The sequence below is a fragment of the Arctopsyche grandis genome, chromosome 3, assembly GCF_051622035.1.
Source record: "Arctopsyche grandis isolate Sample6627 chromosome 3, ASM5162203v2, whole genome shotgun sequence".
Classification (NCBI taxonomy): domain Eukaryota; kingdom Metazoa; phylum Arthropoda; class Insecta; order Trichoptera; family Hydropsychidae; genus Arctopsyche; species Arctopsyche grandis.
The window spans coordinates 8,220,022-8,237,558 of record NC_135357.1 but is presented as its reverse complement, the minus strand read 5'-3'; the positions used below and the strand labels follow the sequence as shown (position 1 = coordinate 8,237,558).

The following is a 17,537-nucleotide window of genomic DNA, read 5'->3' as shown; positions in this document are numbered from 1 at the left end:
TATGAAGATTATATTTCACTATCGGCTATGCCGAAGCAATTGAAATCTCTATCGGGGGCCAAACCTTTCAAAATTTGCAAAATTTCAAAGCAATTGAAAGAGTTTAAGAGGTTCGTGCAAAACAATGTGCAATGTGAAACTAAGTAAAATCTTGTAAAAACATGATAAATCCGACTAAATCCAACAGACTATTGATTGATCGAGCGACTACAGCTTCACTGTAACGGTTGTATGTATCATAGATATGTAGATCATAAAAGCACACATACTGTATACTACATAGATAATCATCTGGTTGTGATTTGAATCCGACTTACAACGCTTTTGTATATAATCCAACCGGTAATTGGATTATTAGTCACATTGCGATCGCCCAAAAGACAATTTTTGCCATGAAAATCGCAAATACGGAATATTTGGCACCCGAGTTCTCGTTAATATGATAGTTATAGTTGATATGATAGACTTTTCGGCTGCCAGATGTTCCGTTATAGAGATTTTATTGAATTTTGGGCGAGCGCTTTGTGAACAATAATCACCGAACCAATCTGACCTGGTACAATATTGTACTATGAGACGTTTATCGTTGTTATTTTGAATTTGTACCTTCTTTTCAAGCTCCAAATTGTGTTTTTTCTGTTGTTAAACCACTTTTCTAGTAAGCACTCCCTGCTGATTTTGTAGTAAAGCCAAAGATCTAACTTACTTTAAGTCCTTTCTACGACTTGTTCGCACTTCGCCGACACCCCGTATATGTACGTATTTATGTACGGTTGGTACATCGTCTGCACAGCTTATCTATAGGTGGGGTAAATCCTATTTAAGATGGCAGTTATCAGTGTTACGTGCAACAATCTCGATCGTCGATAGCTCGTAAAAAGCGATCGGTCCATTCGTCTGTCTGGCGCTTTTCCGCCGGATGAAATGGAAAGCGACGCGCCGCGGGAAAACCCGGCGCCCCTTTGAATTCAATGAAAACATGGATAAGGCATTACCGCATGCTGAGAGCCGCAACGATCGGCTGAAAGACGGTTTTCTTCATTTTTGATACCGACTTTTTGCAAGGTCCACTTGCCAAATTTATGAAATTGACCGTACTTATACTTTACCATATTTGAAAATTTATTGCATCATAGCAGTCCCGAAAATATAATATATACAAATAAAGTGATTTAAATTCCAGAACATTTTTCACTTGTCAAGCTTTTTAAAGATTGGACTAGACTGCTGTCATCTGTACCTTAATAAAATTTATCGCGTAGCGCTACATAAAACATGTCGAAAAAATCTTACTGAAACACTATCATATTTTATTTCATTCAATAAATCATACTCACTCGTCTTACACATTGCTCCAATGCGACAAGTTTACTATGCAAATCAAGAAAAATCAATTGTAAATACATAATTATTATATACTAGTGGTTTTACCCGGCTTCGCTCGGTATTTGTAATATAAACCCCTTAAACATGACTAATCTAATAGTAAACATTTTATTAAATTTATTTGAATAGTTTTATTTTATATAAATTTATTTGAATACTCATTTGTTTTTTGTATTAAATTGACTGTCACGAACAAACTAACATCTGTCTCATACTGTCTCTTTCAAAATTATATGCATACCAGAATTCGGCGCCTGCGCCCCCGGAGCCTTCGCCCCCCGGGCTTTTTCCCCTAGGGCTTCACCCCCGGGGACTTCAAATCCTATGAATCGAAAAAAAAATCGGATGTGTTGTTCCCACCCAACCGACCAATATTGCAGAGTGCAGAACTGCAGAGTCTCTTTCCAAATTATATATTAGATTTTTACATTAAACACAACATCGTGGTCAAACATTGTAAGCATTATATGTACATATGTACATACAAGGCAAATACGATCAATACCCACAAAGACATCTATGGGGAAATTTGCAGCATTTATACAAAATCAGCGAATAATCGAGTTGTTGATTGACTCGAATTTTGTGAGAGAGATATGACAGGGATGCCAATTTACTGGAACCGCTTCAATGAAAATTAGTTAAATTGGCAAACTCTGATGGGAAAAGATCGACCTAGAGCCATATATCCAAGGTCTAGCCAGCAGCAACCAGTGGGAATTGATCCTGTGACCACTTTGTTTGAAAGAATTATATGCTTACCACTATTCCATGCTGCCTGCTATAATATAGAGTCTATATTTTGTTTTTATAAAAGTTCATTTATAGCTGAAGCTGCTTAAAGAAAATAAAAAATCCATTACAAATTTAATTCGATATCATATGTCATAAAAAATTCATTGTTTCATAGTAAAATGATTATATGCAAAAGTAAGTATGTACTTCCTGTCGTATACAGTGAGTATTCAATAAAATAATATTCCAGGGCGTGAAAAGATATTATTCTGTTAAGAAAAAACACTGAACGTAACCAGTTTATCTTTGCAACTCCTTTTTCATATGATATTTTTTATTGCGAGTGACATTTTTGCGACCGTAAAGTATCATACGCCATGTTCAATTACGCCTACGTATATATGTATATTTTTTTATATTTAGCTTCATAAAATTTATCGTTCGATAAACTTCAAATGGTAAATTTTAAGATCCAGTGCATTTGATATAACGAGAAGAGACAGCAAGCGAAATTTTTGGCTGAATAGCATGAGGAAAGTACGAAGTAGATGTAAAGTGGCTGAAAGGAATGATACCGAAATAATTTAGAAAATTAGGATGAAGAATGAAAGAATGGAGAGGCTTTTATCAAGCAGTAGACAATCCACATATAATAATGAAAATTTTATTATTATTAAGTAATGGTATATTGCTATCTATTTTGAATAAATATAGTATATTTATGTGTTCTTCTATTATGTGATTTAGTTATTTTATGATATGAATTTTCAATCTAAAGTTATAGACAAAAAAAACATATGATTTTAGTTTATATAGGTTTATTAATCTAATGTTTTAAATCGAGCAAAAGCATGTTATAAATATGTATGTTTTGTTCTGATTGTTATATCTTTATATGTAGGAGCAAAAATTTGACTGTATGTAAACATGTCGATACTTTTAAGTATAATTATGTCAAAACTAGATCTTAACCATCTCAACTTTCCTTATACTAATTGATTGTAGATAAAATCAATATCATATTTAGATTTCCCTCAATCCTACTGCTTTATTTATTTAAATTTACCTACTTCTTTATTCAACAAAGCATTATCAATTCCTACTTTCAACTTCCTCCTTTCCAGAAGCTAATTTGAAATCTCATTCTAAAGAATACTCACATCAGGGCAGACATAAAATGTTTGTAATGGTATTAGGAAATATATATAAAAAAAATAATGGCTACGTCTACCTTATTGTTGACTTTTTTTACATAAGACGCATAAACTATTGTACTTCAAAGACTCGATATATGGTTTTTTATGTATTTTCTTAAAATTTTCAATAGAATGTCAATATTATTCGGGATTCAGTCAACCTTTAATAAATATTGTAAATAACGTCTGCTTATCGAAGAAAAGAAAATAATAATAATGAACCTTTTCAGAACCTTCACAGAAAGAAACCTTTGCAAATAAATTCAAATATTATATAATGCCAAAATTTTGATGTTTATTTATAAATACTTTTATATTATATGTATGTATGTACATACATATGTATTCATATATCTCTTCGGCAGAATAAAGTTCTACTGGCATTTAACCAAAGTGCACAGAATGCTCTTGTTTCTGCATCGAAACTGCATCCTCAGACGTATTTTACTCGATAGGATGCATTCGGGTCAAAAGCGGTGCATTCACGAGTGCATCCTCAAACCGGAAACGATTTCCGAGTGCAGAGATCAGATCGGTGCCCCGTAGGGGCGGATCCGGCTCGAACTACCCTCGTGAATAATGCACCGGGAAAAGTCTTAACGTGGAAGTACCTTTGAAAAGTCCTCGCGAGTGCATTTATCCATACGAGTTGTACAAAGGATTTGAAAAGCTGAAAAACAGACAAACGGCTCAATTCGAAACGCTTATCTTGAAAAACGGTGCACTTTTCCGAATCGTCTCTCGAATGCGTCTCTGTGGGAAAAGGGTAATTTTCCAGGTCGTTGATACTTCCACACTTAGTGTGTCTAACAATCACTTTATATACCAGTTTTTGTCCAAAATTTTTATCGCTTCCATGTATGTATGTACATTTGAATTATTTGGAATGATAAATTTCACGCTAAATATTTGTAAAGCTAACCGAAGTATATAATAGTAGTTACATTTATCTACAATATATAATTTAATAAATTATACTAGAAAAGGTAGCATGAACATACATACGTATTTATTTTCCAGTTTTCAAATCGATGCATGGTTGTATTTATTCAATTGTATTGATATAATGTGTAATATTTATTTGCATATAATCTTAAAAATGAAAGTGTATACGTTTGATCTGAAAATTTGTATAAATAATATGCTTTTTTAATACATAATCAATTCTAAGCGTGATTAATTCTACGATGTATTATTTTTCATGTAATAGAAACGTATTTATCTCCAGTAGTTTCTCATTTATCTTATGGCACTGTTAGAATGTAAAGAAGGAATATATTATGATTTTGATGAACCATATTTTTACATACCTCCTTTACGCTTTTAGTGGTGCTAATTTTGTATGATAGCAATAATTATTTTCAAATAAATCATACAAATTCTGGCAGATGTTCTAACTATATTTTATATTCATATAGAACAAGGGTACCCTACGGTTTTTGAAGTTGGGAGCTATTTTCATAGCGGTCTATTTCGGTGTTTTTTTTTATTACTAGTAGTAAAATACTAGTAGTAATAAAATATTCATAAGAATATTTCAATTGTGTAAACGTAACGTTATTTCGCAATTCAATCAACAGTAATTCTAAATTTCAAACATCCCTGGGAAAAATCATTGCGATGTTTTTTGCTAAATTTTGGATATTATTTTCATTCATATTAAAATTTTCATATTATTACGAAACTGCAAATTTTATGAAGCTCATTTAAGTTAATAAACTTCATGTTAAATTTCTTGTTTTAAAAGCCATTCCTTGTTTCGATGATAGTCCATTTATTGTTTCGATGATAGTCCATAGCACTATTATCCATTCTCTCAATTAAAAATATTATTTCAGAAAATAGCTCTCGAAACCTAATAAAAACCCTTCTTTACGGAATCTCATTACTATGTACATTGTAAATCAGCAAACCTTTGAGATTTGCTGATTTGTCTCAACTTCTTCCAAAAGAATTTTAAATTTTCTTTTCCGTAGTCCTTTATATCTAATAGAATCAATTATTTTTTTAATTTTATTTTAAAATATGGAAATCATTATTATTTTCAAAGTTCACAATCGTAATATTGAAATAGACGAAATGTTACTTGGCGATCGCGATCGACCAGTTGGGAACCAATGATATATACAATTTACCTTGCTAGCTATAATATGTATACTCAAAAGCAATAAAACCGAATAAATTTTTCGGTTTATATCAGAATATGCTAGATTCAAAATACACAAAGCTAAAAATAATGTACAACAAAATCATTTTGACTTTCATTACAATTTCAATTCATTAAATTCATTCAAGTCCATTTATTACATACATATTTTAATCAAAACAGAACTGGATACTTTCACTGCTAATTTATAAACACATCTGGAGTGCTTCTACATGTTTAAATTTAATAAATAACAAACGCATTTATCATGATATTTTATACTAAACATATGTACACATATATACATATGTATAAATATATGTACATATATGAGACATGGAAGCAAATTATATAATAAATACTCGAGAGTTAGCTGGTTTGTTTGTAGTATGTTTTTTAACCCTTTTGAATACGACAACACAGAGATAAGAGAGTGTTTAAAATGTCGTCGACCCACTCGAAAAAAGTTTTCATTCATAATTGCAAAATTGCTAAGCTTTCAACTTGTCCCCGACGTGAACTTGCGAATTTCACCAAGCGAACAAAGTAAAATTCAAATTTGTCGCAATCCTGTTGTTCCGACTTTTGTAATGACGTGTGGCAAACAGTCTTATTAACTGATTGTCGATTGGCATTATTGACGAGTTGGCATTAGTGTCGGCCCAAGCGGAAATACGCGACGGTCGACAGAGTCATCGAGTAGACGGCGTACGGACAGCTTGTGTTCCGTACGCTCCGCTGGCCCACCACGTGCAAATTTTACATTTCAATAAACTACATCAAACCATTATCGAAGTCTTTTCCATGATGGTCACTTCGAACCGGACACCAGTAACCTAGGCCACAACACCAAACGGACAAACCAATAGGAAAAAACGTGGTCGAGAAAAAATGGATGTCAATTAAGAAATCGGTATCGTTCCTTTGTTACTATCCATACCTTTCCAATACTAATAACATGTTTGCTTCTATTTCAGCAATATATTGATTGATGTACAGAGGTACATGACCGCGTGATTGACGCAGAAAATATATAAATAAAAACATAACCTACAAAGACGCATGGGACACAGAGGTAATCCAAAATTATCGGAACGATCACATAAACATCGTAAAGGATATTCAAGTAAGTGAATGTATTCAATCTCAGGCAATCTGTTCAAAAGGCAATCATGTGGGTAGGTCAGTTTTTAAAATATGTTTTAAAGTATAACAATTAATTAACGCGATTGTATAAAATAATATCGCGCTACGAAGGAATGTTTCATCGGTCGCATCGAATTTCGTATTAAAAGTGTAAAATCAGATGTAGTGTAAAATTAGCAAAGCACGTGGGGAATTATACTTGTAGCCCCAAAGTGGCTTAAACCAAGTACATACCGGTATATTCATATACCGGCAGATCTCTTTGTTTCTTAATGTGTGTAGAAACTTTCTCCCCCCTCCCCCCTCCACAATAAATGTGGAATTATACTTGTAGCCCCAAAGTGGCTTAAACCAAGTACATACCGGTATATTCATATCGGTAGATCTTTGTTTCTTAATGTGTGTAGAAACACCCTCCCCCCCCCCCCTTCCACGATAAATGTGGAATTATACTTGTAGCCCCAAAGTGGCTTAAACCAAGTACATACCGGTATATTCATATCGGTAGATCTTTGTTTCTTAATGTGTGTAGAAACACCCTCCCCCCCCCCCCCTTCCACGATAAATGTGGAATTACACTTGTAGCCCCAAAGTGGATTAAATCAAGTACATACCGGCATATTCATACATCGGTAGATCTCTTTGTTTCATAATGTGTGATGAAACAGTGGTGATTTAAAATAAATCACAAGACTTGTAGCCCCAAAGTGGTTTAAATCAAGCACCCACCAATTTAGGGTTGTAATTTCTTCCAAAATATGTTGGATAGATTCTGGTGATAATAGTTAAAGTAGAATATTAAGATTCACGGTTAATCATTGAATATTATTACCTTATCTCTACGAATAGTTCAATTGACAGCTATAGTAGAGAACAACTGTATTTATGAGACGAAATAGTGCAACTTTCTGAAACAAATGTCAAGTGCTGAAAACGAGGAAATAGAAGCTTCGACTTCCAAGTCGCATAAAGGTCGAAATCCAACTAGGGACGTAGAACCTATTAGAGACAGGTCAAGCTCTAGAATACATCAGACTCGAAGTCAGACTCAATCGATAGAAATATTAGCGAAGGAAAATAAAGTAGAAGTTATAATGACGTCAATAGAATTAAGGTATTCAGGCGCGGTACAAAGACTAAAAGGAAAAATAGATAAATCCTCCGAATTAGATGAAGGACAGTATCAAACCATTAAAGAAGCATACGATTATGTCCGAAAACTCCATTACGAATATTTAGATAACCTTACAGACATACCGAAAGCGGCCAAAATAGACGAAGAGTACGATGCAATTACAATAACAGTTAAAAATCTTAAAGCAGCATTAGATTGCCAATCCTTTCAAGATAGTAAACTAAAGGTAGAGCAAGCAACAATTAAATTTGCTAGAGATAAGTTACCGACGTTAACCATTCCCACATTTCAGGGAGATCCATCTGAATGGCAATCGTTTCAACAAGCTTTTAAGAATATAATAGGAAACAAAACGGAATATTCGAATGTCACGAAATTGCAATATTTGCATCAATCCTTAATCGGTCCCGCTTTGGCAGCTGTATCAGGTTTAGATATTAGCTCAGACAATTACGAAATAGCTTGGAGTATTTTAGACAAGCAATATAATTTACCAAGACTTAATCTCAAAACTAGGATTAATTCACTTTGTGACTTAAAATTAATCACAAGAGAATCACATATCGAATTGAGAAATCTATTGAATCAGGTAACAGTGTGTATTAAAAACATTGAATCGTTGGGTTACGCGAGAGAAATTTTAGATCCATGGGTAACATGTTTAGTTCTAAGGAAATTACCTTTTAATATAGTAAGAGACTGGGAAATATCGCTGGTTAGCAGAGAAATGCCACCATATGAAAGTTTAGAGACATTCTTGCAGAATAGATGTAATGTATTACAATCTACTGCATCTGTAACTACGGTGAAGGAATTCCCTCATAGTCGTCAAAGAATCATGAGAACTCATGTCGCGAACAAAAACCCATCAAGTAAGGTAAACGCATGCGCATTCTGTCGAAATAATCATTTCATAGGCAAATGTGATAAATTCAAAGCAAAATCCAGTATGGAAAGAAATGAATTCGTTAAATCTAATAACATGTGTTTTAAATGTTTAAATTCATCGCATAAGATAACAAATTGCAAGTCTAACTATAATTGCTTAAGGTGCAAACAAAACCATCACACTTTGTTGCATCAGGACGATACATTTAGTTCCAATAATACGGGAAGGAAGTCAATTAATGCTCATTCTACTCATTTCTCTCAAAGGGAGATAATTTTACCGACGGTACAAGTAGACATTATAACGTCCAATGGAACGGTCGTTAAGGGTCGCACATTATTAGATTCCGGCTCACAAGTCAACTATGTTACCACATCTTTCGCTAAGAAGAATAACTTCAAATTAGAGAAAATCTCTCAAAAAATTGTAGGTATCGCTAATCAAGAAAGTAGCATTCGTCACATCACCAAGGTGACCATAAGGTCTTCAACCACTAATTACTCAACCAAAGTGTTGTGTTTGGTATTACCAGAAATTACTGGCGAAATTCCAACTGTGAAACTGGATCAACAGTTAATTTCAATACCAGCGGGAATCAAGTTATCAGATCCCCTTTGGAATAAACCGACGCCAATCGATTTCTTGCTCGGCGCCGAGATTTGCGTTCATGCTATGAAAGCAGGAACCATCCAGTTAGGAAAAGGTATGCCTATCTTAAAGGATACCGAATTCGGATGGACAATAGTTGGTCCATATCCCGAAGTAAATAATGCTCCAGGGAAGAGCCACATAGGCTTAAGTCAATTAGACAGTCACATTCAAAACTTTTGGATGATCGACCAGGTTCCTATGGTAAAACATCAATCTCTTGAGGAGAAAAGATGTGAGGAACATTTCCAAGCACACACATCACGAGATAAAAACGGTAGATTTTGTGTAGCTTTACCATATAAAAATTCCCCGGTAGTATTAGGAAGTTCATTGCACATTGCGGAGAAAAGACACAAAACTTTGGAAAGACGTTTTTTAGCCAATAATAATTTAAAAATGGAATACAATAAAGTTTTAGAAGAGTACATAAATTTAGGACATATGTCAGAGTGTGAACCTCCGGAGGCACATGAGGTTCATTGTTATTTACCTCATCACGTCGTGGTTAAGGAGTCTAGCCTTACCACTAAATATCGTGTAGTTTTTGATGCGTCCGCAAAGACAACGTCTAATATCTCACTAAATAATATTTTGATGGTGGGACCTAATGTCCAATCAGATTTGTTAAGTTTACTACTCAACTTTCGACTCCATAAATACGTGATTACTGCGGATATTAAGCAGATGTACCGACAGATTCAAATAGCAGAGAAAAATAAAAATGTACAACGAATCATTTGGCGAACAGATCCCCAGAGTAAATTCAAGCATTACAAGCTTAATACAGTAACATTCGGAACTGCTTCAGCCCCATTTTTAGCTACTAGATGTCTAAATCAGTTAGCAGAGGAGAATAGAAACAAATATCCCATCGCTAGTAAAGTGATCGAACGTGATTTTTATGTTGATGATTTGCTCACGGGAACTAATACTATTGAAGCTGGTAAATTATTAAAGGTTCAACTGGAAACCATATTATTATCAGCCGGTATGCCCTTAAGCAAATGGACATCGAACAACTCCGATATAATCACGGATGTTAAAGCTGACGATTGTTCAGATTTTAACTTCTCTAACGAATCACACAAAACTTTAGGTTTATTTTGGAAACCGCGGGAAGACGTTTTTGTATTTAAGGTTCAAACCGAAGTCGAGACTGAAAATATAACAAAAAGAAACTTTTTATCAGTAATTAGTCAGATCTTCGACCCATTAGGACTATTATCTCCATTGTTAATTAATTATAAGATATTAATGCAATCTGTCTGGCAACAAACCATTGGTTGGGATGAATTCATTCCTCAGACAATCTTCAAAAAATGGAAAGATTGCCAATTATCCAATACAGTCATGAAACTTTATAAAATTCCTAGATTGATAATACTAAATAATGCCATTAATATACAGGCACACGGATTTTGTGACGCATCCGAGAAAGCTTATGGTGCTTGTATTTATGTAAAATGTACTGATCAATTGGGAAATTCCAAATGTCATCTTGTGTGTTCTCGTTCGAGAGTCGCTCCGCTCAGTTTTGTAACTATTCCGCGTTTAGAGCTGTGCTCCGCTATGTTATTATCAAAGTTAATGAAGTCAACAATAGACCAATTAACAATTCATATTAATGAAAAATATTATTGGACGGATTCAACCGTCGCATTGCATTGGATTAGAGGAGAGTCATGTAAATGGACCACCTTCGTTGCCAATCGAGTGGCCGAAATCCAATCAATATCTCAACCCATTGAGTGGTACCATGTCTCCTCTACAGACAATCCAGCAGATTTAATTTCTCGAGGGACTCAACCATCAGAATTAAATCATAATTCGTTATGGTGGGACGGCCCTAGTTGGTTGAAATTAGACGAATCACGATGGCCTCGAAGACCTCCTGAGATCACAATAGATCTTCCAGAGAGAAGGGTAGTCACTAACGCTACCCTTGTGAGGGAAAATAATTGGATAGATAAACATTCTCATCTTCCAAGACTCCTTCGAGTTTTATCATATGTTCGTCGGCCACTAAGGAATAAACAATTAAACGTTAAAGAAAATAACGAACCGTCCGCTTTAGAATTAAAAGATGCTTTAAATAATTTGATAAGGTTATCGCAAATGGAATCATTTCCATTGGAATATCGTTTGCTGAGCAAGGGACATCCAATTCCCAGTAGCAGTAAATTAGCTAAATTGTCCCCTCTATTCCACGAGAATTTAATTTGTGTTGGAAGTAGACTTCCTCTGGGAACAACTCTATCAACGTCACCCATTATCTTGTCAAATAAGCATAAACTTACACACATGATTGTCCGAGATGCGCACTTGAAATATATTCACTTGGGTACTCAAGCCTTACTGTCGTTATTGCGGCAGACCTATTGGCCATTGGCCGGACATAATACTGTCAAAGGAGTGGTGCGTTCATGTGTCATTTGTTTCAGAAATAAACCACTGTCACACAATAGATTAATGGGATTACTCCCGCTTGAACGTACCACTGCGAATTTTCCTTTCAGTCATGTGGGGATAGATTTCGCAGGACCTTTTCCTGTGAAGAGTGGTTGCAATAAGAATTCTAAGATAATTAAGGGTTACGTTTGTGTCTTTGTGTGTTTTTCCAGTAAGGCAGTTCACTTGGAACTTGTCGGAGACTTAACGAGTTCAAATTTCTTAAATTGTTTAAGAAGATTCGTAGCCAGACGTGGCAGGCCCAATACGATATATTCCGACAATGCTACTAATTTTGTCGGTGCAAGTCGTGAACTCGTTAATTTAGTAAAATTAATTTACGAACGTCCTCATGAGGAGAAGCTACTACGGTATGTAGCCTCCGAAGGGATTCGTTGGAAGTTTAACCCGCCAAGGGCGCCTCACATGGGAGGGCTGTGGGAAGCAGCGGTTAAATCCATGAAGATTCATTTAAACAAGGTGTTAAAGGCCACCACCTTAAATTTCGAATCATTTTGTACGGTATTGACTCAAATAGAAGCTTGCATGAATTCCCGTCCTCTTAGTCCCTTGTCTTCGGATCCACTAGACCTTTTACCCCTCACACCTGGACATTTCTTAATTGGCAGATCCTTACTCGCTCTTCCAATGGAGGTTAAATATAACACTAATGTCCATGCCAATCTGCTTCAGATACAATTGACCACAGCAGCATTTTGGAAACGTTGGTCGGCGGAATATTTACATTCTTTGCAGTTACGACACAAATGGAAGAAGGACTCGAGCAACAATCTGAGTGTGGGTCAAATGGTCCTGTTAAAGGAGGAACACATGCTGCCAACCCGATGGGTCTTGGGTCGAGTCACTAAATTGTATCCCGGACCAGATGGCAGAGTTCGAGTCGTCGACGTCTTTACTGCCAGCGGAGAGTTTCGTCGGTCCAGTCATCTAGTGGCGCCATTGCCGATTCTACCACAAGGACCACTTGACAGGAAGGAAGATCAGCAAGAGGGAGGAGAAACAGCAGCTTCAATTCCGTCAACTTCGGTAGCTTAGTTTAACCCGAAGACACTACCCCCAACTCATATTACTTATTAGATGTAATCATGAGTTTAAATCATTCAATGTTAATAGTAGTACTCCGTAATTCACTTTAATTGTGTTGTGTGTATAATTTAAGCTATTTTCATTTTAACATTCGGCAGTATATATCTCCGAATTTAATCTAATCATTTTGTCTTTATAATATAAGACTTGTCTCATGTCATCACTCGGAAGGATTATATCCGAGTTTAAAATAAACTGTTTAAATTTGACAGTTAAAATTAGATTCATGATTTGTTAATGTTAGTCTCCAAGCCACACTTAATGGAGCATCTTAAATTATTTCATGTCTACTTAATTATAACCTGCCGGGAGTCATCCGCAGGTCTTATGTTTCTTGTTGTGAAAACGTAAGTTAACTCTTACTGTTTATAGTATTTATGTGAATCATAGAATAAGTAAATATTATAATACTGAACATTTCGATGTTTAACGTAGAGACATCTATAATCATAGTTCGCCTTCATTTCCTGCTTGTAGGAATGAATGAATGACTTTCCAATTTACTTTTAATTTAGCAATGTTTGTGCTACTTGTTGATGAAATCAAGTTAACTTAGGAGCATTACACTCACTAATCAAGTTTAGTTGATCGGTAATAGCTGATCTGTCTTGACAACTGTAACAGTGTCAACATTGTATTGTCTAAGTTAACATCAAGATGAGGAATGCTTAAGTTTTAAACCATATACAGTCCACTCTCTCTTCTTTAAAGTAAACTTATCTTGTAATGCTTATTCACAGCTTCAAAGGAGATTTCAAAAATTTTAATGTAAATAGAAACAACATTCACCAGAGGTATACCTATAAGTTGAAATATTACTGAACCAATAAATTGATTTTATCCTCACACTGGATGAGGCAAAGGTTTCATTATTCACCCTCTATTTAATTATTTTAAGAGCTATGATTTATTGTAAACGACTCGTCAGTAATGCTGTAACTCTGTAGAATAACTGTATTGTTCAACAGTTTTCCTATGTGGGACTATGTTCCGACTTTTGTAATGACGTGTGGCAAACAGTCTTATTAACTGATTGTCGATTGGCATTATTGACGAGTTGGCATTAGTGTCGGCCCAAGCGGAAATACGCGACGGTCGACAGAGGTCGAGCAGACGGCGTACGGACAACTTGTGTTCCGTACGCTCCGCTGAACCACCACGTGCAAATTTTACATTTCAATAAACTACATCAAACCATTATCGAAGTCTTTTCCACCTGTCATAAACAGACAAAATGGCGGCCCCAAAGTGATGTCAATTACCCTCATTCATTTTCAATGGTTTAAAAAAATAAAATAATGGATAGTGCGTCTGGCGAAAGGCCATCTTGGACAATACGGCATGTGCAATTTTAAAAGTGCATTATTTAACTAGAATTTTATGTACACATACGGACATTGCAGCTATGCAATTTTCGCAAAGAATTTTATATTAAAAATCTACATGCTAATATTTTCTCAATAGAATGGACGCGCTTTATAAAAATGCTAAAACGAAGTTCAACGAACGTAAATTTCAATACAAAGTATTACAATTTTCTTGCAAGTTTTTTTACAGGGTTATGGAAAAAAACTCTAGGCGATTCAAAATATGCATAACGTATAAATTTTATTCATTTTATATATTAATCGTTCAAATCAATTTATCCTAATACAACATTCACTAACTGAAAGTGCTACGAATTTGTATACAGAAACGATCTATCTTGCTAATAAATTTACACTGACTTAAATCGTCTACTTTTTCAGCGTAATTTATTACGTTTTGTATAAATTAAATGGTTGTAATTTAAATCGTATCGATTGTGACAAATTGAAACAGTCAAATATGCTACTATGTATACTCAGTTTGTCTTATAGGCATCAAATTCGCAATAGCATCTTCACAAATACAATGTCAATTCCGACAGTGAATTTCCCAGGAATGGAATAGCTCGTCAGATAGTTATTCGATTAACGTTGTATTTGAAATGAACATGAACCTATATATTGTTAGTACATACAAACATATATATACCTCTAACGGTCATTGATTTAAGACGAATTCGAAGTAAACTGCACGGATTTGAATGGAGCAGATGCAAAACATAATAGTCAGAGGGTCGAATTTTGAACTGATTTCGATGACATAATCGTTGAAATTGATCCAAACTACATATGTATGTAATACATCTCACCCACTAAACCACTATCATCATTCTCTTCAACAATTCTTGACCTTCTCTTCTTTCTTCTTCATCGTTTACGCAATGCTCAAAGTCGTAGTCATTAATATCATCTTGAATGCCGTGGATGATCTGCCTCCACTCTTCTCGGTCTTGTACTAAGTTGAAAGCAGCGATCTCGTCAGTTCTTTAATTTGATCCGACCATCTAATGGTAGACTGTTCTCTTGCTCGCCTTGCCTCGATGTAATGTTTCAGTGTCTACTAGCTTCTATGGACTATCCACATTCTTTCCGCCAAAGAAGAAAATAATCCGTTTCGTACATGTTGTGAAGAGTCTCTTCGAAACTGTCAGCTCTTTGAAGATGGAGATGTTCTCTCTTTCTTGCACTGAGAAAGGAGCTCACCCTTCCTTTTTCTAAAAACTTATTCAAAATTACTATCTAGTGATTGAGAAAATGCAAAAAGCAAAAATTATTACCCATATCAATACTCTACTCCATTTCTTTCGGGCATGCTTGAGTATTTGAACTTCGGAGAAACTTGTCTTTAATTTGTTTTGTTCTCCAGCTTCTACGTGGTAATACGTCATGCCTGTCGTTATTAGAACAGTTGGAATTTTAGGTCTCTTTTAATTATGTGCGCGGTAGACATCATCAATTAATTATTAGTTGTACCTCCTGCCACAGTCTTTATCGGATGGCTCCTATTCCGAGAGCTATCCGACTTCTTAATGAAATCGTTGCTGCAATGTCTGATTGTGATATTTTCCACCACAATGGGCATCTCATCATTTTCATAATTGATGTAACTATGAGTGGAATCTTGATCTTCTTGATTCTTCCATTAGCGCATCGTGGGGCTGTTTTGTATTTACGACTGGTTCTTATATATACATACATACATATATCGGAGCTGGCTATGAGTACAAAACATTCTCTACTATGTATTCTGTTTATTTGATATTTTTTATAGTGTATTTTTTTACCTTTTGTTCATTATTATGTATTATTTTTTGTTTTATTTTTATCATATTTTTCTGCTTTTGCTATGTACTTGTTTATTGTTTTCGTATGTAACCCATTGTAGGTTCTTTCTAGAATGCCACAATGGTCCAATAATAGAAATAAATTAAATGTCTTTCAATTTATGTTGATGATATGTGGTATCTGTTTACTGGGTAACCATATTAATTAATCAACACTCAGCACTTGCATTATAAAAGCGTATGTTGGGTTTTTTCAAGAGTCAAGAGATAAAAATTGAATCATTTAAAACCGTGTGACTTCATATTTTACACTATATTATTTAACTAATAGTATAATTCGTTTAAAATAATCTTAAATACCATCGAAATCATCGTCCTTCATATATTATCATCGTCCTTCATAAATGTGCCATTATGAGTTATGGACGTGCGAATTCGCTCCATTGTCACGGATATTCCATTGGATCCGTATTGTTGAAGCGCGTGGAATCAATGGTCGACTTGGGTATCACTTTTGATCCTCAATTCACCTTTCACAACCACTTCAAGACAATCGCTGACGTTTCCTTTCGTTGACTTGGATTTGTCTTGAGATATGCTAGATTATTCTCCAACCCCTTGTCTTCTCGCTTGCTTTTCAACTCGCTTGTTAGAAGTAAGCTAGAGAATAATGCAATTGTGTGGAATCCGCATGAAGCAAACTACTCTCTTATTATAGAAAAAGTGCAAAAAGCATTTCTTCGTTTTCTTTATAAGAAAGAGTATGGGTACTACCCATATCTCTATCCTACTCCTTTCCTTTTGGGCATGCTTGGGTATAATTCCCTTGAACTTCGGAGAAACTTCTCGTTAATTCGTTTCGTTCTCCAGCTATTGCGTGGTAATACGTCATGCCCGTTGTTGCTGGAACAGTTGGGACTTTATGTCCCTAATAATTATGTGCGTGGTAGACATCATCATTTGATGGTTGTACCTGCTGCTCGCACAGTTCTTTTTCGAATGGCTCCTATTCCAAGAGCTATTCGACTTCTCATTGAAATCGTTGCTGCTGTCCCTGAATGTGATATTTTCCACCTTGGGGAGCGTAGATTGTCGGATATTATCTTAACATATTTATCTGGTAACCTGCGCTCATCATTACTTTCTTAATTTGAATGTGATGAACGAGTGGAATCTTAATCTACTCTCTTCCATTTGGGCCTCGCTGTGATTTTATTTTTTATTCATATTTTGTTTTATTTTATTTTACTTTTTCTTTCTCCTTTGTACATTTTTATATACTATTTTAATTTTGCTCAGTGTAAGCAAAGAATGGGATTTATGGATTTTATTTTTAATTTTTACACTTTTGTTATTTTTTTTTCTCTCTGAATGATGTATTATTTTCCTTTTGTTACTTTTTTTTATTATTTTATTTTACCATGTTTTCTGCTTTTGCTTTTTTCCATTATTTACAGTTTACTTGTTTTTATATCATGTTTTTATATCTTTTTCAAATCTAGGCCATTGTGACGCATTAGGTTCTTCCTGTAATGCCACAATGGTCC

General features: G+C 34.9%; 1 protein-coding gene across 3 annotated transcripts in view; it reads left to right on the top strand.

The window, feature by feature from the left end:
* LOC143908981 (G-protein coupled receptor moody) overlaps positions 1 to 17,537 on the top strand; it is a 231,153-nt gene that overhangs the window by 189,162 nt on the left and 24,454 nt on the right. The window lies entirely within an intron of this gene.